The sequence below is a fragment of the Apodemus sylvaticus genome, chromosome 13, assembly GCF_947179515.1.
Source record: "Apodemus sylvaticus chromosome 13, mApoSyl1.1, whole genome shotgun sequence".
Lineage (NCBI taxonomy): Eukaryota > Metazoa > Chordata > Mammalia > Rodentia > Muridae > Apodemus > Apodemus sylvaticus.
In genome coordinates, this window is record NC_067484.1 from 88,750,770 (window position 1) to 88,773,619 (window position 22,850).

General features: G+C 42.1%; 1 protein-coding gene and 1 non-coding gene across 2 annotated transcripts in view; both read left to right on the plus strand.

The window, feature by feature from the left end:
* Nucleotides 1-22,850, plus strand: part of Cdh2 (cadherin 2) — a 220,878-nt gene that overhangs the window by 110,875 nt on the left and 87,153 nt on the right. The window lies entirely within an intron of this gene.
* LOC127664307 (U6 spliceosomal RNA) lies at nt 11,690-11,796 on the plus strand. The gene has a single exon (XR_007973155.1). It is a non-coding gene; the product is annotated as a U6 spliceosomal RNA (small nuclear RNA).

Below are 22,850 nucleotides of genomic sequence, written 5' to 3' on the forward strand. Positions count from 1 at the left end.
CAGTGGGGGGGGGGACCTGAAGAGGTGACTCAGCAGTTAAGAGCACTGACTGCTCTTCCCCAGCAACCACAATGTGGCTCACAGCCATCTCTAATGAGATCCTAGGCCTATTTCTGGTGTGTCTGAAGAGAGCGATTTATTTATTTTATTTAAAATAAAATAAATAAATCTTTAAAAATGTTTAAACATGTAGTCAGTGTTTAAAAAGTATCAAAGCTAGAAGACTAGTTCCTTTGGGAAAAAAATGAAATCTGGTTTCTTTGAGTAGTAATGACAATGCCCTTAAAAACAATTTTTCTACTTAAAAAATAATGCTGGGATTTTCAGAGGGGAGGCTCAGATATTTTGAAGATGCATACCAGAGTCTATAAAGAGAAATGGAAAGAAGCACTCCAGTCCAGTCAGATTTCCAAAACTGAAGACACTGTTATTTGAAAGAATATACAAATCTCTGTACAGAAGTTGGAAAACAATGAATCTCCCCAAATAAAAAACTGTATCAGAATTACTACACTTAACTAGTTGGCATGAGTTAATTCTGGCAATGGTTCTACTTTAAATGCTAAAGAGAAATATACTTAATCTAGTGTCAGGATGCTGAGTTAAGGTAGAACTCTGGAATATGCCTTCCGATTCTCTACAAATGATAAAAGAAAAAGAATACGGATGTTTGATTATGTGCTGGGAAATCGCTTATCCTTTGGTATTTAATGTAAGGTCTCATAGTTACTAAGTAAATCTGCAATGACATACCCTAGACTTTTCCAGCCAGGTGCCTATCAAGGTGTGTCAGATTAATCATGAGTTAATCCAAATAGCATTAACCCTTGTTCCTCTAGATGAGTTAGTCGCTGGGTCTGCAGCTCTTTCCTAGAGAGCATTCCTCATAAGCCTTCTGAAGAACAAGATTCCTCCCACATCTGCTGGATGGATGAAAGCAGCTTTTATTGTCTTTCTGAATGAACCATGGAGTCAACATCACACCACAAGGCTCTCGAAGCTGTTTTGGTCATCTGTTTATAAGTTTGCCCTTAAACTAGAATGGATGCATCCCTACTGTGCGATTTGATTGTAACCTGTTGCTAAGTGGTGGACTAGTTAGGAACTAGCTGTGTTTTTCATCTCGATGTTCAACGTTGGTTTGACAACATATTGTGACTATGTATGTGTATGGGTGTGTGGCTGTGTAAATACAGGTATATATTTGCACATTTATCTGTGTGTCTGTGTTTGCTGATTAAGTCTTAGTTGAGCTTCAGAAATGCATATTGCCTAATGTTCAGGCTTCCTGCAACATTATTTATGTTGATAATTAACCATTAACATTGAGATGTGTAGCATAAGACTGGTTTCTGTGTTCTCTTTGACCCTTGGCTTTCTAAGTTTGGGACCCGAGGGTCCCAGATTTTCCCCAGAAGGACGATCTGTATAGAATCATCTCTTTCATCCTCTGTCATCTATTTCTGGATGGAATTTTTTGGCAGAGTTCCAAGTAGGGGCAGAGGAATGAAGTCCTTCTGTAATGTTTCCTTTCTTGTGGGACAACATTAATGATACCATACTACATCTGTGGCTTTACTAAGCCTATTTAGATAATTCTTTCCTCTTAATTTTGAGCATTAATTTCTACATTTTTTAAAAACTATAAATTCAGAGCATCTTATATCTCATCTTAAATAGCCAGCCTCTGGTTTGGTAAAGGAGAAAACTGAATGTCACCTAAGATGACAGATGTTATTCATGAATGTTGAAATTGGACTTCCAGGGATGTTCAGAACTATGACCACAATCATGGAGCAGAAAATAAATTATTTTACGTTGGAGGTGGAGTCTTTTATAGAGCTTGATAGAGTTTTAAATGGCTTTGGATGTCAAAGAATGTCAAAATACATAAGAAATCATGCTTTTAAAAAAATGATCAATTGGCCATAATCCTGATGACCATCAAATTATGAATGGTTCTGTGAAGTATGGTATATCCAGTCTACAGAATATTATGTATGCATAAAATGCAGTTCATTACTGCTGGTCTTGACTGCCAATAAAATAATAAAAATAAACAATCACTCCCTTAAGTCTCAAATTCCCCATCTTAACATGGAAACTCTAAACGATTGCAATTCTAAAAGATTGAATTCATAGATGTTACAAGTCCAGAGTTGGAAGCGAGAGATCCTAAGGGAGTGAGGAAGGTGGGGAAAGACTGTATATGAAGGATAGACAAATTGCAATCACAGAGGGAAGAAAATCTAAAAATAGATTCGTGTCACATGTCTACTTGACATTCCTTCTACTCTGGTGGAGGTTCAGGAGATTTAAGAAATTAGTCTCATCTGGCCCAAGAAGTTTGTAGAGTGTGTCCAGGAGGGTAGGAGGAGGCACAACAGTGTGGTTAATCCTCATGGTTCCATCTATGTTCATGCTTTAGATGTAGGTGTGTGCAGAATGGGTGTTCCACACCCAGTACCACACAGAAGCTTAGCACAGAAGACAGGGAATCTAATAATCTAATAAGGGGTTTTCAGGTAGATATATATCAGGACAGAAGGATTTCAAAAGCAATATAAACAATAAATGTAAACAAAACCAACTATTCATCTCAATATAAGACTTCAATATGTAGTTGAGTGTTCTAAAATGTTGGCTCTTCTGCATATGCCCAGTCACCTACAATCTATCGAGTAACATACTCATCATATGTTAAAATTTCCTTTTAGTCTTTTTTTCTCATTTTAAAATAAATATTTAAAAATATCAACCTTCTTTACATTTTACTACATCATTTATTTCATTTGGTACCATGTATAGTACTGGAAATGTAAATTGTATAAAGACTCCTAGAGTCCTCATTTATGTAGTTTTTTGCAGGCACAACTTTTAGATTCCAAATATGTACTTTCACAAGTGTGCAAACATCATGCATATATGCAAAATAATCTTCATTAATAAATAAATGTTCCCTTTAGACTGCTGAATTTGTGTCGGATAACAATTCTTGTGGTTTAGATGTGTAATGGTACCCATCTTGGGCTCTGATTATTTTCATTAAAAGGCTGAGCTGGTCCATCAAGGCATTTGCTATGATGACATTTTTAAGTCTGAATGGAGATGATTATTGTAATGACAGTTATAAATCTGAATGGAAATAATTGCCACCCACAGTGGTGCACATATATACATTTAGTTTTATCACATTTCTTTATGAATGCATTTCCATTTTTTGTGTCTACTCTCATATGTCATTAGCACGCTCAGTTTATTCTTGTCACAATGACTAACGTTCATTCATTTGTGCCCATCTTATGTTGTAAAGTGAACTAGGAAGTGTTCTGTTAGGCCTTTATGCTTCTCAGATTAAGATTTTCATAATGTTTTTCTAGATTGTATATTGGTAAATTTTTCAACCAACATGTTAGGATTCTAGGCTTTGATCATTTACGTGAAATTTGCAGACTATGCAATAGGTAAACCTCTAGAAACTTTTACAGTGATGACCTAGGGGTTGGGAGGTTGGACGGAGAGCAAGGCAAGGGGGCAAACAGTTAGGAAGTTCTCTTTGGGTAAAGGAGAGGTTCTCAAATTGTGTGTGGCAGTAGATGTGAATGTGCTAAAATTCACTAGGTTGTACAATATAAATGAATGGATTTTATGATATGTAAATTATATGTCAATAAAAATATTAGAAATTGTGCAATGTTACTATAAAGCTAACGAAACCCTGGAACCTCAAAACTGCATACTGTATGCTGATCAAGGGTGTACAGACATTTGCTTTGGGTCTTTGACTTACTGACTATCAGGACTGTCTGGGAATAGATAAAGCCCAGCTGTCTGTTAGCACACTTCCACAGTTTGTTTCCCTCCATTCTACAAAGTTTGACTTCCACAGACTCAGTGTTTATGAGAGGAATGATCCAAGAAGAAAACTAAATTTTACCATGTGCTTATTTTCAGGCCTTTGAGTTTTACTCCAAGCTGGGTTTGTATATTACATGATTTTGCTTGCTTCCTCCATGCGCACTGGAGGAAGAGCTATCTACTTAAATGCCACGGGGGCAAGCTAAAGGTGCTCAGATTGTGGATTTGAAATTCTGAAAATAAAACATTTTTCATGATTTTTTGCTCAATTCACTGGTAAAATTTACCCTCCTATAATTTGGACTCAGATTAACTAGAATAGAAATCATTATTCCAACAGTGAAGTACTCCGTGGCATCTAAACCCAGAAGAGAATTGGGAAAATGGCTTTAATTACATGCTTGTCTGTTTGACAGGCAGTAAGGAAAGGGGAGTTTTGCCTTTGAAAAGTGAAAGAGGGTCTGTTTGGAGGAGGGGACTGTCAATACAATTCCATGCATCCCTATTGCGAGTTATTCGCAAATTCCTGATGCATGAAACAGGAATGCCTTTGTTAGATACAACTATTGCACTGAAGGTTGTCAACTTAAAAAAAAAAAAAACCCAAGTGCTCTGATTAGAGACTGATTTGTAGTACTTCAATAAGATTAAGTCAGTTTTCTCTTCATGAAATGCCCGCATGTTGATGCATACCTTTAACTGATACCGCGTTATACTGAGTACAGTACCATGCTTGACTTTCCTTTGTGCTCTGTGTGCAGGGATTGCACGCTTCAGCTCAGACCAGTTGAGTGACAGTTGTTCAGAAAAGTGTTAAAGATTTTAAGAACGACTTTTTATATGTGGAACTATGTATAATTATATTGTGCCAATTAATTCAGTCTTATAATGAGAAAAATGACTGGTACATGTGCGTACACACACACACACACACACACACACTCTCTGTCTTATAATCATGTAGGACCAGGTGACAGGGTAGAAGATTCTAGGAGAGGAAAGGGCTGATGGGAGTGGAAGAGAGAAGAGTGAGAGAAGAAATGGGGTGAACATGTGCAAATTATTTTAAATCCTTACATAAAATAACCTTATGTAATTCTGTATACATTTTAAAAAGATGAACCATTTTTTAAACTCTCTTCTTTTCACATGATGGCTATGGAAGACCACGTCATGTAAACCTGCATGCAGGTCCTAAAAATAGACATGTTCTAGGTGTCACCCGCACAGTAAGAAGGCTGTCATAATCAGGAAGTCCCAAGATGTTTTCATCACCAACATTGATGCTTATCGTTGGAGGTAATAATGATCTCAAAGGATCTCCTTTGAACCCCACACACACCCCAGGGTGGGGGGGGGGCTTATGTCTGATTTGCTTTTAAATAATGGACACTGCTATCTTGCCGCCCTTTCACGTGGCACCGACCGGGGTTTCTAGGCCGTGGAGCCATCCTTCATCACGGTCTTCTGTGGAATTCAGTGTTGGGAGTTGAGCAGTGAGGAGGGCCGTGTGGTATTTCTGCTGGTGTCTGTACAAATGGACTGACAAGAAGCCCATTCTAGAGCTGGTGACCCTGGATGCCCTCAGAGGTTGACAATGACTGGCACGTCCGTGTGGCCTGGATTCTTGGTCTCTGAGATAGTGTCTAGGAAATGCAGAAAGTCAATTCCTATTCCATAGTAGGAGATATGCTGGGCTATGCATTAACATATAGTTCAAAAGAGCGGTTCTTTTGAAAAGCTGTTTTGTTTATTACGTTGCCCTACAGTATTTTGACATGAGGTAGTTCAGGTCCTTTTCTTTAATTAAAATTCTCTTTGAACACACATTCTTTTTACTCCACCTACCCCTGAGCCTTGGTAGTTGGCTGTTATCAGTTGTAAAGCCTGATAGAATTGGGACCTGCTTTAGATCTTGTCAGCTTGCAGAACAATGGAGTGTCAACAGGAGATAAACCGTGATTGAAGCTCTGGCATGGCTGCTTTAGAACTAGGACACTGGAGTGCTAAACTGAGCAGCAAGCAGGGGTTGTGGGCACTTGCAATTTACAGTCTTCTGAGCATGACACCTGAGTGTGAGACACACTTAGGTGTGTGAGCCTGGGAGGCAGCTGGGAAGTCTCACATCTCACCCAGAGCAGCAGGCAGTGAGAGAGGAGACAGAGAGAGGAGACAGTTGGGGTCCCATGAAGCTGGGAATGCAGGTTGAGGGTCCCTCGCTTTCAGGCCAAAATAGGGAATTTGCTGCAGTTGTTTTAGTGAGTTCTGGGGGCGGGGGCGGGGAGCAGGGAGCAGAGAGAGGAGAAACCAGGTGATACCGACAACAAAGGGACTTAAATATCCCAAGTCCCTAGTAGCTATGATGTCTCTCTAATTTTAAGAGAATGCTTAGTTTTATATTTTGTACTTTTCTGAAATGTACTTTATCTGACTTCTTTGTTTTCCCCACAACCTTTTCTTAAGCAACCCCAAAACACACTCATACTCCCTCTCCCTCTCTCTTCTTACTCCCTCCTCCTTCTCTCTCTCTCTCTCTCTCTCTCTCTCTCTCTCTCTCTCTCTCTCTCTCTCTCTCTGTGTGTGTGTGTGTGTGCACGTGCCCCTAAAATTCAAACCCAAGACCCAGGGTGTTGCACATTCTAATCCAGGCCAGTGGCCTGCCAGTGACTCTGATCTCATCCCCATCCTTGACCCTCTTTGCACACATTCCTCTGTTTCCCTGTATACTGGAAAACTTACTCTGTACATGAACATGAAATGCTCCTACCTCAGCCTCGTGAATAGCTGGGACTGCAAACCCGTGCATCAGGATTGCCTTCTGCCTTATCTCTGACTAGTTCCTTCTCCGCTTTCTCTCCCACCCTTCCTGCCTGTTTCCTTATTTTTCCATCTTTTTTTTCTTTGTCATCCCAGTTTGTACATCTCTACAGGCTCTCGGGCTGGTGTAGAAAAATATAACTTTCTCATCCTGGACAAGGAAAAGGGACAAGAGAACAGCTTAATTAGCAGAGATTGTTTCTATCCAAAAGCTGTATTCTGAGATGGAATTCCTTTTTGAGATCTTAGGGGAAAAAGAAAAAAAGCAGTGAAAGCCCCAACACAGGCTCCTTTAAAGAATTCATAGTTTCAAGAGATTTCCAGATGTTTCTCATCAGGCGTGTCTGGAGAAATAAATGAGAGAGAACATATATTTTAACATGTTTTGGTTGTTAACGCCTTTCGAGCAAGTCATAAATTCTGTATTGCCTTTTCCTGTGTCTGAGCCCATCTCATTGGCAGAGTAAACTGGGTCTGGTTATGTTCGAAGCTCTGCACTGCTGGTGGGTTTTGAAAGCTGTAGGACTGCAGATGGCGAAGGAATCCTTATATACCACAGTAATTTGGGGAGAAACTATAGAAAAACTCACTTGCTACTTACTGAAGCATCACCAAAGGTGCTTTTGTGTACACCTCCGGCTGTGTAGCTTCTGCATGTCAGCATACATGTGCAGTTTGGCATGCTCAATTGTGCCTTCAAGATCTGTCGCAGCCCAGGGGCTTCCTCTCTGAGACACCCTGTTGCTGTTCATTCCTAGATCAGAACCTTATGACTTCCTGAAGCTTCAGGACTCCTGCTGATACTTAATTTTGCACATAGCTTAGAAAGGAGTCCCAGTGAAAAGTTTTTATTAGGACCTGTTAATATGCCCTTGGCTGTTCTGTATAATGGGTAGGAGAGAGCTGATGAACTGTGAGCTCAGTGGAGCATAAATATCACCATCGCCAGAGTCTCCCATTCTTCTTCACCCCAGAGAGGAAAGCTGGCCACATCTTCTCAGAGAAATCCTGAAGGACACTTCTCCAGCTGCTGCCCCCTAGCCTAGTCAGAACAGCCTGTAGATTATTAGTTGTTGAGCTTCCTCCTCACTGTTTCCTTTAAAACAACAACTGGTGAATGCAAGTGTTTTGGTTCTAAGGCTGTACTCTACACAGTGCTTGATGGTCAAGATGTCCCCCTACAAGCATTGCTGAGCCTGTATAATAACTTTCAGTATGTTAATTTGCCTCTCAAAAGTTTTAAATGAAATAAATGGAATTTTACAAGGCTATATGCAGTTTTCAAAAAAAAAAATCAACAGAGGAATGACTTGAGCACTCCTCGCTTTGAAAACTGTGATAAGGTTTTTTTAAAATATAAGTTAGTAATATTCTTTAATAAAAAAGAATTGGGGACCTGTTAAGTTTTTATGGAATGTGGTTTTCCCTTTTTGTGGTTTTGGGTTTTTGTTCTGTTTTGTTTTGCTTTTGCTCTTAATGTTATGTCATTAAGAACTGGCAGGTTTTCACACCTGTAGCTCGTGCTTCAGGAGTGAGTGTGGTCCATGTGGTTAATGAATGTGGTTAGTATTCCAATCATAAGCACAGTCGCACAATATTGATTGTATGACTTAAAGCATTATCAGCTGCTATTAAAAAAATAAGGCCCAGGAGTAAGTTTTCTTCTGTAGTGTGCTATAAAAATAATGGAGATAGGCTAAAATGATCTTCTATTTGTTGACTCAATGTTGAATGTATTAAATTATAAATAATGATTAATTAGTTAAACAAGTTACATTTCCTGATGAAAAAGCCTCTCATTTATTGGACAAGTAACTGAATATTATTGAATTGTATCTTTTCTTATGAAATCGTTCTAGCCACTTGTACTTTTTCATAAAAAGATATGAATGGGTGAGAATGTGTTAAATAGATAACAAAATTATTCCAAAAGAATTATTCCAAAAAATGCAAGGCTATTCCGTGTGGTTGTTAGAAAACTATTATGACTGAGACAAGTCACATGACTGTACCGGGGGCTGGGGTGAATGAATTGTACTACAGTAGTCTAAGGAGATACTACGCAGCTATCAAAAAGGATGGGGGCTAGCTATGCATTGCTGTGCTATGGTAAAACACTAAGTGAAAACTGGTGCAGCAGAGGAGTATCCGTTTAACTGCTACAGCCTTGTCAGGGGGCTGAGGTGCCAGTTGGTTTTCTGTTGCTGTTATAGAGCTCCACGCTCAAGACAACAAGAGAAAAACTATAGTGTGACAATTCCAGAGGGTTACAAGCCGTAATGGCAGGGACAGAATGGCAGCCAGTGCAGGCAGCTGAGTGGCCACACCTCCGTGAACAGGAAGCAGAGAGCAGACTGGGAGTGCAGTGAAGCCATGCACACTGACCGTGCAGGCACGCAGGTACATTCTACTGTATGTGCACACTGACCGTGCAGGCACGCAGGTACATTCTACTGTATGTGCACACTGAACGTGCAGGCGCGCGGGTACATTCTACTGTATGTGCACACTGAACGTGCAGGCGCGCAGGTACGTTCTACTGTATGTGCACACTGAACGTGCAGGCGCGCAGGTACATTCTACTGTATGTGCACACTGAACGTGCAGGCGCGCAGGTACATTCTACTGTATGTGCACACTGAACGTGCAGGCGCGCAGGTACATTCTACTGTATGTGCACACTGAACGTGCAGGCGCGCAGGTACATTCTACTGTATGTGCACACTGAACGTGCAGGCGCGCAGGTACATTCTACTGTATGTGCACACTGACCGTGCAGGCGCGCAGGTACATTCTACTGTATGTGCACACTGAACGTGCAGGCGCGCAGGTACATTCTACTGTATGTGCACACTGAACGTGCAGGCGCGCAGGTACATTCTACTGTATGTGCACACTGACCGTGCAGGCGCGCAGGTACATTCTACTGTATGTGCACACTGAACGTGCAGGCGCGCAGGTACATTCTACTGTATGTGCACACTGAACGTGCAGGCGCGCAGGTACATTCTACTGTATGTGCACACTGAACGTGCAGGCGCGCAGGTACATTCTACTGTATGTGCACACTGAACGTGCAGGCGCGCAGGTACGTTCTACTGTATGTGCACACTGAACGTGCAGGCGCGCAGGTACGTTCTACTGTATGTGCACACTGAACGTGCAGGCGCGCAGGTACATTCTACTGTATGTGCACACTGAACGTGCAGGCGTGCAGGTACATTCTACTGTATGTGCACACTGAACGTGCAGGCGCGCAGGTACATTCTACTGTATGTGCACACTGAATGTGCAGGCGCGCAGGTACATTCTACTGTATGTGCACACTGAACGTGCAGGTGCGCAGGTACATTCTACTATATAACTCCTATTAGTGGCTAAGAGAGAAGGAAGAAGTGTTAGGTCAAAAGGCTGAGGTAAACTTATTGAAGTTTTTAATTTGTATGCAAAATGTCAAGATGAATTTATTTTCAAAGTACTGGTTACATGAGTTTATTTATCTTTAGGAAAATGGCTGAAGACAATGACTATGTATATAGAAGAAATACCCCCACGGTATGTTTCGAGCATCCCACAATGTGCCAGGCCTCCAAGAAATGGCTGACATTGTGGACAGGATCAGACTTTTATGAGGTCATCTTGTCCTGACAGAAAAAGGGACTGTCAGCAGTTGCCAACCTACTCAGGCGTTGGGAAGCCAGGCCAAGGGTGCCCAGGGTAAACAGCTTCCCATGGTTGGTCACTGAGGTGAAGAATAAAAGGTCACTAGTTTGAGAACTATTTTAAAAAGGAAAATAATGAAGTGCTTGTTTGGTTGCTTTTTAATAGTGACATTATTTCTGGGTAATGGATAGTTAAAAGATAGGCAAGTTCTTTTTAAAACGTGTAGTGGATGAGTAGAGGAGTTACAGAAATTACCACCATTTTATACCTCTTGTTGCGGTAGTGGATCAAGGCTGTGAGACAAATGGCTGAAAAAATAAAATCAAATCAGTTTGCTAAACCGTGGTGAAGTAATTAAACAGCATCACTGTGACCTCCGCTGTCCCCAGATAGGAAAAGAGCCTGGAGCTGGAGAGGTGGCCTGCTGGCAGTTGGGAGCACACAGAGCTTCCTCCGAGGACCCTCCCTCCGGCCCTAGCGCCCACATCAGGGAGCTCCTCACCCTGTAAGTTCCGCTGTAGGGCATCCATCATCCTCGTTTGCCTCCATGGGCACCTGTTGTCACACGTGCATAACCACACCCATGCGCATGCACGCTTTAAGTCAGATAAACCTTTCAGAAGTGAAAAGAATACGAACAAGCTTTTAGGTCTTTCCGTGCATGGGAAATACATAAATCGTGCTGTATGGCGTCACAGAATTACAACCAGCAAACGCCAGATGTGAGCAAATGCTATTGCCCCAGTGATCTAGTTTCTCCAACAACAGAAATAATGAGAAGGCCATGAGAAAGTGACAGGCTAGAGAACGTGGTCGGTGGTTCTCCACCAGTGTATCAGAGGCCTGGAATGATAAAGAGGAATGTCTTAGCTCACGGTCTGGGTCCTTCACTGGTCACGTCTGGGACTCCTGGACAGCTTGTCATAGTGAAAGCAGCCTGCCGGGAGGAACTGCTCGTTTCACGGTCAGAGGGCAAACTAGAGGAAGAGGGAAGGGATTCTAGACTCCCTTCACAGGGTTACCCTTACACGCCAAGATCCTCCCGCTAGGACACCCCATGAAAAGTTTCCAGGCGTGTGACTGGGCCTGATGCCATTTACCCTGAGTCACTGCCGTTGAGAGGCAGAGGTAACAGGATCTCAGTGATTCTAAGGTTAGCCCTTTTAGGCCAACCAGAGCTACAGAGTGAGATCCTACACTGCCCCCAAATGCTTCCCATGGCACAAAAGACTTAACACCAGTACCTTTTGGGAACACGTTTAAGATCAAAATGGAAATCATGACAGAGACAGGTCAGCCAACCCTCTCAGCATTCTGACCAAGTATTTCCATAGAGTTTAAGAATTTGAGCGTGCTCTCTTCGGCAGTACATATACTAAAATTGGAATGATACAGAGTAGATTAGCATGGCCCCTGTGCAAAGATGACACACAAATTCGTGAAGCGTTCCATATTTTAAAAAAAAAAAGAATTTGAGCATATTATACAGAGAGAAAAATCTTTATATGCAACATTCACACATACATGTTCTCATGTATATACATACGTATTTATATACATACATATGTGCGTGCATGAGTGTGTGTGTGCGCGTGTGAATGATACAGAAATTACCAGCTGATTTTTTAATGGATTATAAGTTACTTTACCAGAAGAATAGTCATCACTTTAAAAATATTTGATAATTAAAATTATTTCAGCTGTGCTAACTTGCCTGGTTATAAGTGAAGTCAATAGTGAATTTATTAGAACTGGAAGAGTTTCATCATCTCATTTTTCCTGATGGGCTTGTCTTGTCTTAACCAGGCCTCAGACTGGGTGCTTATATCACAGAAATTGATCACAGTTCTAAAGAAGTCAGATCCAGGCTCTGCCTGGTTAGTTTCTTGTTAAGACTCCTCCTGTGGTCTCCTTTCAGGTGTGCCATCCTGTGGCCTTCCTTCTGTGACCAGGCCTGCCTGTATCCACATTCCCTTGCCACCTTAAGGACCTCAGTGCATCTTGGTTCATTTCTCCCATGACCTTAATGACCTCCTTAAAGCCATTGGCTCCATATAACAGTGGCAATCTGAGGCACTGTGAGTTGGGACTTCCATGTGTACATTTTAGGATGTCACAGTTCACTCCATAATACATGGGATATAATTTGTAAGTCAAAAAGGACAGATTTCTTTTAGTCATTAAAGAAAAGTCAGTGAGTGTCCAGAAAGTCTTTTTCTATTGCTGAGGGATATCCATTATCACCCAGAATCCATTGGGGGCTGCCCAGAATCCATCTAGAATCCATCAGGAACCACCCAGAATCCATCAGGGACACTACTTTATCGGGACCTGCATTTTCACTTTCTGTCCTTCAGCAGTTTCTGACTCTCCACCCCCATAGGATGCTTTTCATCATTCTCCCCAAATATTGATAGTTTTAATGAGTGTGCTGTACGAAGCTGGAGTCTTCCAGTGACCTTGAAGCACTTCTGTAGTCTTTGAAACCTCTTTACCTTTCCACATAAGAGAAAGACCCTGGACAGAGGCAACCACACTGGCACTTTGGGTCAAACAGGATAGGAGGGTCTTCTGTGCCAGTCTGCAGACTTTAAAAGAATAAGCAGATGGAAAACTTCAAATATAGTTCTGGTTTGCTCTTATTGGAGTTTATAAACTAAACTTCAACTAATGGCTTTTTCTTCCTTCATCTGCTTAATTATAAATTTGATATAGTGCTGCTCCCAAGCGCTCACTCAGCAGCACCCGCCTCACACAAACTACTTCTCACGCGTAATAAAATGAAAATTATAACTCTTCTAATTATTTTTCCTTTCTTTATTTTTCCTTTTGGAAAAGTATTGCAGAGCTGGGAATTATAAATACATTTCTTTGTTCAATACATTTATGATGAAAAAAACTTACTTTCCGTTAACAGACCAGTGATTCCATGGCACCGCCGTGTCATCCTCAGCACCTGGTGATTCCATGGCACCGCCGTGTCATCCTCAGCACCTGGTGATTCCATGGCACCGCCGTGTCATCCTCCGTACCTGGTGATTCCATGGCACTGCCGTGTCATCCTCAGCACCTGGTGATTCCATGGCACCGCCGTGTCATCCTCCGTACCTGGTGATTCCATGGCACCGCCGTGTCATCCTCAGCACCTGGTGATTCCATGGCACCGCCGTGTCGTCCTCAGCACCTGGTGATTCCATGGCACCGCCGTGTCATCCTCAGCACCTGGTGATTCCATGGCACCGCCGTGTCATCCTCAGCACCTGGTGATTCCATGGCACCGCCGTGTCATCCTCAGCACCTGGTGATTCCATGGCACCGCCGTGTCATCCTCAGCACCTGGTTATTCCATGGCGTCACCATGCCATCCTCAGCACCTGGTGATTCCATGGCACTGCCGTGTCATCCTCAGCACCTGGTTTGGTCTCTAACAGCAGTGACTCTCTGAAAGTGTTCATATGTCCAGAGATGCATACCAGTGGGAAGGGCTAATGCCTTAGCAACTTCCGCATGACGCAGGGTCATGGCTCAGCACAGAAGGCACTTGCCTCAGCCTGGATAGCTGAATTCAGCTCCCAGAACTGGACACTGCTTTGGTAATCTTGTAGTGGATGACAGGTGTTACATATCTCTTTATCACTACAGGCAGCATTAGTACATAGACACAAGTACTGGTACTGCATAGGGATATTCATGGGATATGCAGCAAATAATATGAAATATTTGCTGACTTCAGGAGCCTGATTCCCATAAAGTCTAGTTTTCCAATTGAGGTATCTCTAACCATTGTCTAACCATCCTCAATAGGAGAGGTGCTGGAGAACTCATAAGTAAGTCTTACATTCAGGGCAAGGCAAATGTATACTTGGCAAGAGGCTACTGTGTGTGTTTGTTTGTTTGTTTGTTTGTTTATTTTTAGTATAGTTCGGTTTGTGGAAATGATCCAGTTGTACTTTTGTTTAAATTGATCTTATTTTCAAAAGTGAAATGATTTTGAGTGGCATATAGGCCATCATGTTTCACGCAAACTTCTTATTCTGTGTACTGTATTTCTCAGGGTGAATAGGCATTTTGTTGGTGGTGGAGCATGTCTCACAGTCCTGACTGCAGTGATAATTTTCTCATTAATTATGCAGCAGTTCTTCATGAGTGCCTCTGTTATTTTTCCAAGGTCATTGTTACTTCTAATCATTAAGTCTACTTTGTGATCTTGCCACATCTCAACGTCTTGATTTTTGCCTAGTGTAATTTAAGCTATATTTTATATTCCGGTTTTAAGGAAAGAGAGTTCTACTACACGAGCTACCCTAAAATATTAAGAAACGCCTCTGCCAACAGCTACAGAAGTATGAATGATCATTTAATGGAGGGTTTGGAGGGAGGTCTGCATCAGTGCCTTCCGTAAGCTCCTTGACGTCAGACACTAAGAACTCACCGTTCAGAGTTCCCTATTTTAATAATGTGTGTGTGTGGATTAGAGCTGGCATAGGATGTTATATTAGAAAATCAAGTCTGTCTGTTTTTAGTCGGGAGACATTGGAAATATAAGGAACTTTCCCCCTGTGCTGCCCTTATCAGGACTAAATCAGCGCAGTGATCATGCACGGAAAGCTATAAACTTTAAAACAACACCAGGAAAAGAATCTCTTGAGCTAAACTTACGGCTGTCCTAGGAATTGTCTGGATGGCACTTCTCCTCTGCGAAGAGAGAGCGTTCAGGCTTCCCCAGAGGCCTCTCCTTGTCAAGTGGACCATCTGGGGCTGGGAATGGGAGGGCTATTTTAGTGTTGGATGAGTCCCTGCAGAACAACAAAAGTGAAGCAGACATGATATCGCCTCTGTGGAACCTGCTGGTTCCCTCTTTAAACATTTTTAAATAGAAAAAAAAAAGTCCTGAAATATGGAAGTTGTTAAGGAAGCCCCTTCCTGAAAGCAGAGACTTCTCCTTAGCTCTGCGATCTTAGGTGAGCTGCTGACTCTCCATTTCTTAACCACTGACAGTTACAAATGAGAACTGGTTTACGAGTCAAGTGAATAGAGAGACTGCTTCCATGTCTGAGACAATATTTAATAAACAGCACTAAGAGACTATATGGCTGTACAAAATCCAACAGGATCAAATATAGAAGGTCCAGTTGTAGTGAAGGCTATTTAAAAGGTATAACATATATGCTGTCAATACTCAAGTGTCCATTTCAGTTTTACTCTGCACGATTTATTTGGTACATAAGCATGGGATGTGAAGATAAAGGAATTACATCATCATTTTTGTTAGTTTTTATCGCAGCTGTTACCATGGTGACGTTGCCTTTCAGACCACCCTCAAACTGTAAGCCGTAGTCACCGCCCTTGCTCCTGCCCGCGGTGCTGGTGTGGTGGTACTTGTTTGACTCCACCTGGACCCCTGTGCAGGCTGTCTGGACTGACTTCTCCAGACTTCTTCCTTCATTCAGTGGGTTGGAAAAGCAAGTGCCTTTTCTGGTGCCCCAAAAAGGCAAGGCCCATGGTGAGACACTTGGCAGCATTTACTCAGCCATATACTCCAACTCTCTGTGGGCTCCCACAAAAGCTTCCAAGCACATTGGGCTTGGGGTGATTCTCTGAAGTTATTAATGATCCAGTCAACTCATGGTGTTTGCCCTCTGACTTATCAGTGTGCTTCCAGAGATCTGTTTCTCCTCAGTACTCTCAGTATATATCTGGGCTGTTGGTTCCATCTCTGTGTAAGAGCTTCACATCTCACAGAAGGTAGATAATTGTAGACACGTGCTTGGCATCCCCGAAAGGTGAACTCAGTGTAGTTGAGTTGCACCCTGTGATGGCTGTCTAGGTGGGCACACTCTACTAACATAGTCCATTTTTACATCAATATTCCTTGTTAGCTGCATTTGTTAAGGGTTTTATATTTTAATTTTTTTTCAAAATTTTCATTACTTCCACATAAACCCAAACGAATCAGTCAGAAATCTTCAGGTTGAAAAGTTTTCCAACAGGATGTCACACGGCAGAATCATATTCTAAAAGCTCGCTGTGTCTTTCCTTGAATGTCCAGTTGCTAGGAGCATAAGGTGAGTTCACAGAATGAGAGAGAGCCCACACAGGCATCCCGGGTGCTGCCGATTTCATGCCTGAGGAGAGCAAGCTGACCAGTAAGCTTCGTCCGTCCTCCTACTTGCTGCATATGGTGCTGTCTCCTTCACGTTACATTTTTCCCCCCACAGTGAAGTGGGTGGCAAGAACTGTTTCAGCTGCCATTGATGAAAATCAAACTCCCAATGTCTGATGGCAGGCTGCTATTTCACACTCTGCCATTTTTGTTTCAACAGAAATTTCGTTGCTTGTTTTTGCTGGCAGAGTCTGCCTGCTGCACAGTGGAGAGGCGGCTGTGTGTTGTTAAGAGCTCAGCAGTCTCCCCTCCCATTCACAGTGAGGATGCTTCCGATTCTGTAAAAGGAAACACCTTCACACAGGCTGGGAAGCAACACCATGAATAACACTGAGGTCCGGGAAAAAGAAAATGCCCACAAACTTGGATGCTGCTGTCTGCATACCTGTGTTCTGTGCTTTGGCAGCATTTGATCCACTGCATACCAAATGCAGTGATTCTGTGTATATATATATATATATATATATATATATATATATATATATATATATATATATATCACATTGTATTTCCTACTTCTGTGAGGGATAGTTGTGGAGGATTCCTTTAGGCTGTGTGTGGTGTGTGCCTGCCTGTGAGGGTGCCATGACCAGTGGTTTGTGAGGCAGCATCTCCTGTTGGCTGGTAGGCTGGCCAGTGGGCCCTAAGCACCCACTTCCTCCGCTCCCCGGCCTCCCCCTGGCCCAGGATTGTTAGTGCCCACAACCATGCCTGGTTTTTCATGTGGCTTCTTCATGATCCAAATTCAGGTTCTTATGCTGGAATAGCATTTTGTGAACTGACCTAAATCCCAAGCTACCAGGAAAACTCTTAATGCAATAAAGTCTCTGCTATACTTTTCAGTGACAAGCAGGTAGTTGCCAAAGAAAAATGTCCTGGAAAAGTTGCCTTGGTCTCTCCCCTAATTGTTTTAATCTTTTCTACTATAAAACACCAAATACAGGTTTGTTTGTTTGTTTGTTGTTTTTTAATGTGCCTCAAACTTTGAAAGTCTGGATTCTCCACAGGAAAGTGATCCGTGTTCATCAGTCTTAATTCTTATAGGATCCAAAGAAGGGCCAGGAAGATGTCTCCATAGGTAAGGTGCTGGGGAATGCCAGCTAGTGAGGCATACAGAGACACAGAAAGCAGGAACTCGGGAGACCCTTCTGGACATGGCGGAGGGTGAAGTCTAACAGCTGATGTTGCTCTCTGTCCTTCACATGTGCTCTGTGGCATGCAAACCTGCGTACACACGTGGACACAAAACCATGCATTCAGCAATTAAAAACAAACAAACAAACAGACTCACGCTCCTAGAGCGATGACGACTCGCAGCTGTCAGTGACCCCCGTTCCAGGTGAGCTGATGCCTCACACAGACATCCACGCAGACAGAACACCAATGCACACGAAAATAAAAAATGAATCATAGCGGTGTTTTTAAATATTTAAAAAAAATAATCACCTAAAAATAGTGTGCTCTGATATCTCGTGAATTAAATAAACTCTAGGACATCTTTAGAAGACAAATTGTTTCCATTATTTTAAGGCAGTAAAAATGTAAACCCAGCTATATATTAGCTAAAAAGATTTGAAATCTTTGTAGGCCAATATTACCCTCTGGTCTTAAAACATCTTAAGTTGGAAATGAAGAGGTTTTTGATAAGTTGTCTTGCTCAGACGTGAACGTAGCGGGCCAGGGCTTTCTGTGATAGATATCTGACTTTTATCACTATCTCATTTCTTCTTGGCTTCCAGCAAGCTTGAAGGTATTTAAATGTCTTTGCCCTCTTTGGTAATGTAGTAGCTTCTCCCACAGCTAAGAATTCACTTCCTGTGGAAGTGATGGTAATTTGTTTATGAACTGCCTGGAGCCTGGCAGAGCACAAGGCCAGAGATGATGTGAGGTAGAAAAGTAGCCCTCTGGGACCCTGGGAAAATGCAATCATTTGGCCTCCAGTACCTTCCGGAAATGCTTGATTCTTGAAATTCATAGTGTGCTCTCCACTAGATTCTACCAAGGTAGTGTGTGTGTGTGTGTGTGTGTGTGTGTGTGTGTGTGTGTGTGTTTGTGTGTGTAATCATTCACGATTCCCATCACTTCTAACAATCCTCCAGTTCAACAGTGTGGAGATTTCAAATGCAAAGTTACAGATTTTACAGAGTGCAGTTAGCTGGAATGTCTGCCACCTCTTGAGAGAGCACAGCTCGAAGGACACATCGGTAAGTATCAGAATGTCCATTCCTGTCCTTAGTTCTCACACCACTGGATGGGCTGAGCCCTGATAAGGCTGCACCTGCTTTCCTCAGGCCAGTGACAGAATTTCATAGACTTATCACTTGACATGTGTCCTGTAAATGTGCAGGACACTTCATTATCACCGTCTCCTTTTATACCACATTTATGCTTGCCATGGAAGAGGCAATAGCTACTTTATAAAAAAGAAGGCCTGACTCAGCCCCCTTAGGAGCACTGTATCACTGCCATCAAATTTTACTTACCTGATATAGGACATTCCATAGAATCATGGTAGGGTTTTTTTTTTGATAGCTGGAAATTATAATGATGAAGTAATTATATTTGGTGTTATTGTAGACTCTGTGATAAATAAGACACTGTAAAACACACTTTCATCTTTGCTTCTAATTATGGAATTCTCTTGATTACCTAGCTCTATATAGTTCTCAATGGTGAAGGGACAGAGGTGCAGACTCCACACAGTCACACTCAGCAACCTGAGGAGAGTCCCTTGGTGTTTTAGGGACCTTGACTCAGGAAAACCTAGGATTAGTTGATTTGATGCAAAGAAGCAATTGAAGCCTAACCATGAAGAAACAGAGTTAGTGTTTTATTAACAATAGAAAAGTACTCAAGACAAGCAAAGCACCCCTCACCCCTCAGTGGGTATGCTTTTCAAAGATGTGTCACAGGTTTTTTTGAAAGACATTTTAATGTCATTTCTGTCCACAGGAAACAGTAAGGCATCAGTGGCTATGGATCTGGGATTCCTTAGGGGAGAATCAAAATTAACCATCTCAGCTTCATGTATACAGCATGTTGGTGGCTCTCAACTTACCCCTCGAAAGGTTACTGAGAAAAAACCGTTTCCCCCCTTTCTCTCTTGATAAGTGAAACTGTAGGGTGGCTGCTGAGGTGCCTTAGATGGGATCTCAAGGACCTGATAAGGTGAAAACCTGGAGTTGTGCAGGGTGAGATTTCCCAGAGAACTGCAGGTCTTCAGCTAGGAAGGAGAAAGACCTTGAACAGCTAATGGGGCTAGAATTCTGGCTTCTCCTTGGGAAGAGACTTCCAGCAGACTCCAGTGTGAGGCCTCCTGTGCCTTCCCACATCCACACACTATCCCTGCCTTCCTGCCTGGCCTCAGACTCAGGATATATTCAGGGCAGTTTTGTGCCACCCCGAGCCTGTGAAGCAATACAGCACAGCACTGTCCTCCAGCTGGAGGGAGCGAGAAGCAAGCATGTAAAATCCAGGTTTCAGTGCTGTGATGGAGATATTGAAGGCATGCAGTGGGAGCAGAAATACAAGAGAATTGTGTTTGTCCTGGCTTCATGGAGGAGGCAGTCTTTGAATGATGAGTAGCTACTTGCAGGGGTGTTTAGGTTCAGGCGTTCAACTCAGATGGCTGTGCATGAACAGGATCCTGCACAGATCCTGAGACCGTCTGATGTCACAGTAGTAGCATATGATCAGGGTGGAGCTTACTAACAAGGCACAGTAAGAGGCCTCACCTAGGCCCAGGCCATGGTGCTGAAGGGCACGTGTAACCGTCAGCAGAACAGATTTCACTCTCTGATCGATAGAGTGCTGTTCTTACACTCACACTTGATCAGCTTTGGAGCCATAGCAAAGGCTTATGCAACAGTTGTTGAGAGGGCAAAATAAGGGACTATCCCAGGGTGACGCTATGTCAGAAGCCTGGAGAGAGCTGAGAGGATCCATGTGTGAGGGAGAAGTGGAGAGAATATACCAAGAGATGGCCGCAAGGCCGTCCAGACCTGGAGAAGAGATGATGGACACGGAAGAGCTCTAATTTAGCAAAATTGGAGTGAGTGAGTGGGGCATGGAGTAGTGTTATTCTTCAAGGCAAAGGAGAGAAAACAGTATGTGGATTATCATGTTTCAGTTTGGAATCTGAGGTCTGTCTCCATGAAGAAGCCATGGAGTTACTTAGAGAAATATATTCAGCCCTGTAGCGTTCTAGTTTTATGTCTTAATTTATCATAACTCTCCTTTATCAAAAACATTCCCTGTGCCAGGCTTTACTATTACATATTATATGATAAATAATTTTATGTCTAGAAACACACACACACACATTTGAGATCACAAGTATTTCCGATTTTTTTCATCTTTTAGGATATTTAGCAATAATGAAGTTTCCCTGCCATGAGACCCAAGTCTAAACACAAACTTCACGTTTGCTTCCTGTACACCTTATAGCGTGGCCAGAAGGCTACTTTTTTGCTAACTTCATAATATGTTTTCTGCTCCTACATTTTGCCAACAACTTCTCACATGTGGTCACATGTAGAGTTTTTTTACTTTGTGATATCATATTAATGTTCAAAATGCGTCAGGTTTTTGTCTTATAAATTTGAGATAGTCTATACACTAAGATACGCATAAGATCTTTTTGTATTTAGCATTTTTAAAAGATTATACATATAATCTTTATTAAAAAGATGTATGACAATGATATACATATGCATATTGTCTACATCTCTGGGTGACAGATACGTGTATATGACTGGAATGTCTATGGCAGGAAACTCAATGACAGATACTGTGGCAGATACTGGGAGCTGAAGTTACAGGTGGTTGTGAGATATGATATAAGAACTAAACTTGCTATGCAAGAGCAGCTATGTTATTAACTGATGAGCTCTCTCTCTAGCCCTGGGCATAAAGTCCATGTCATTAAGAGCAAAATCTTGTTATAACTCCTTTATACAGAACTTCATTCTGTATCTCTTCATGGGTAAGTGCACGTGATTGGGTGTGTGCATGTCCAGTGAAAGCTGGCAGTCAGAGGATAGCCTGCAGGAGTCAGCACTCTCCCTCTAACACAGCGGGTTCCAGGGATCAAGGTCAGGTCACCAAGCCTGGCAGAAAGCCTGCTTGCCCACTAAGCAATCTTGCTGGCTCAAGTATGCTAACCTTTAAAACTAAGATACCTTGCTAGCGATTAAGGTTCAGAAAAACTCAAAACACCTATGTAAATGCCTATATCTAATAGTGTTCATATCTAACATTTGAATCCCTGGAGTTATTGAAGTAACTGTCACCACCTTTCCTATTACTGTTTTTAATATTTTCCCTTACTTTTATTTTTTTGAGGCAGGTTTCACTAAATAGGCCTGGTTGTGAAGTCACTATAATCACTACGTAGACTAGACTGGCCTTGAACTCAAACCTCCTCATGCCTGAGTGTAATGTCTTTATAAAGGTGCAGAATCAAACTGTGTATACATTTTGCAATGAATAAGTAGCCAAGACTGGGTTTGAAATTCAGAGAAGCAAAATCCATGCTGATTGATATATTGGTAAGTTTGGATTTATCTAATTGGCAGTGGATGTTTTAGGAAGATAATTAGACACAGAGATGTGAATTTGAATGAGACGTATACAATTTGATTGGGGAAGAGATGCAATTTTAGTATATTTTAGTTGCAAGGAACCCAACCCAACTAAATAAAACAGAAGGTTAATTAGTGAATATTTGGAGAAGTGTATGAAATTTCACCTCCATAGAAGAGCTGACTACAGTTTTCCATCTGTCTCTTTCTATTTAGATGTCCAAAAGGCTGAGAAAGAAAGCAAAGATTAGTGGTCTATCTGCACCCCCTTATAGCTTTCCGCTGTGCTATAGTCCTTTAGCACAAACTATAGTATCTGGGTTTCCCCTAAGCCTGTGGCCTCTTCTCTAGTCTGTAGGCCAATCTAGCAGTATTAAACATGGATTGCATTTTACGGAGTGAGCCTTAAATCCGAGCAGAGAATGGTTGGTTACTTCTACATTTTTGCCATTATTACATTGGTGTATCATGCCGATAGGTAGGTCACTGATAGGTTTGTAGCTGGATTGATGATTATCTTTCTCCTGTGGTAGCATGCAGAGTTCCCTCTAGTATCACATTAGTCAGTAGGGATGAAGCCTCTAGTTAGGAACCAGTTGATGTATCTGTGTTTGATAAGGTGTTTAAGTGTTGTTTGCGGCAATAGGGCCTTGCTGTTGCTGTGTGGGTAGCAACCACTCACCTTCAAGCCAAGTTACTTATTTCAAGCAGATAGTTTCATTAAAGAAATGTAATGACGGCGTAAAACACCATGTCCTAGACTTCAA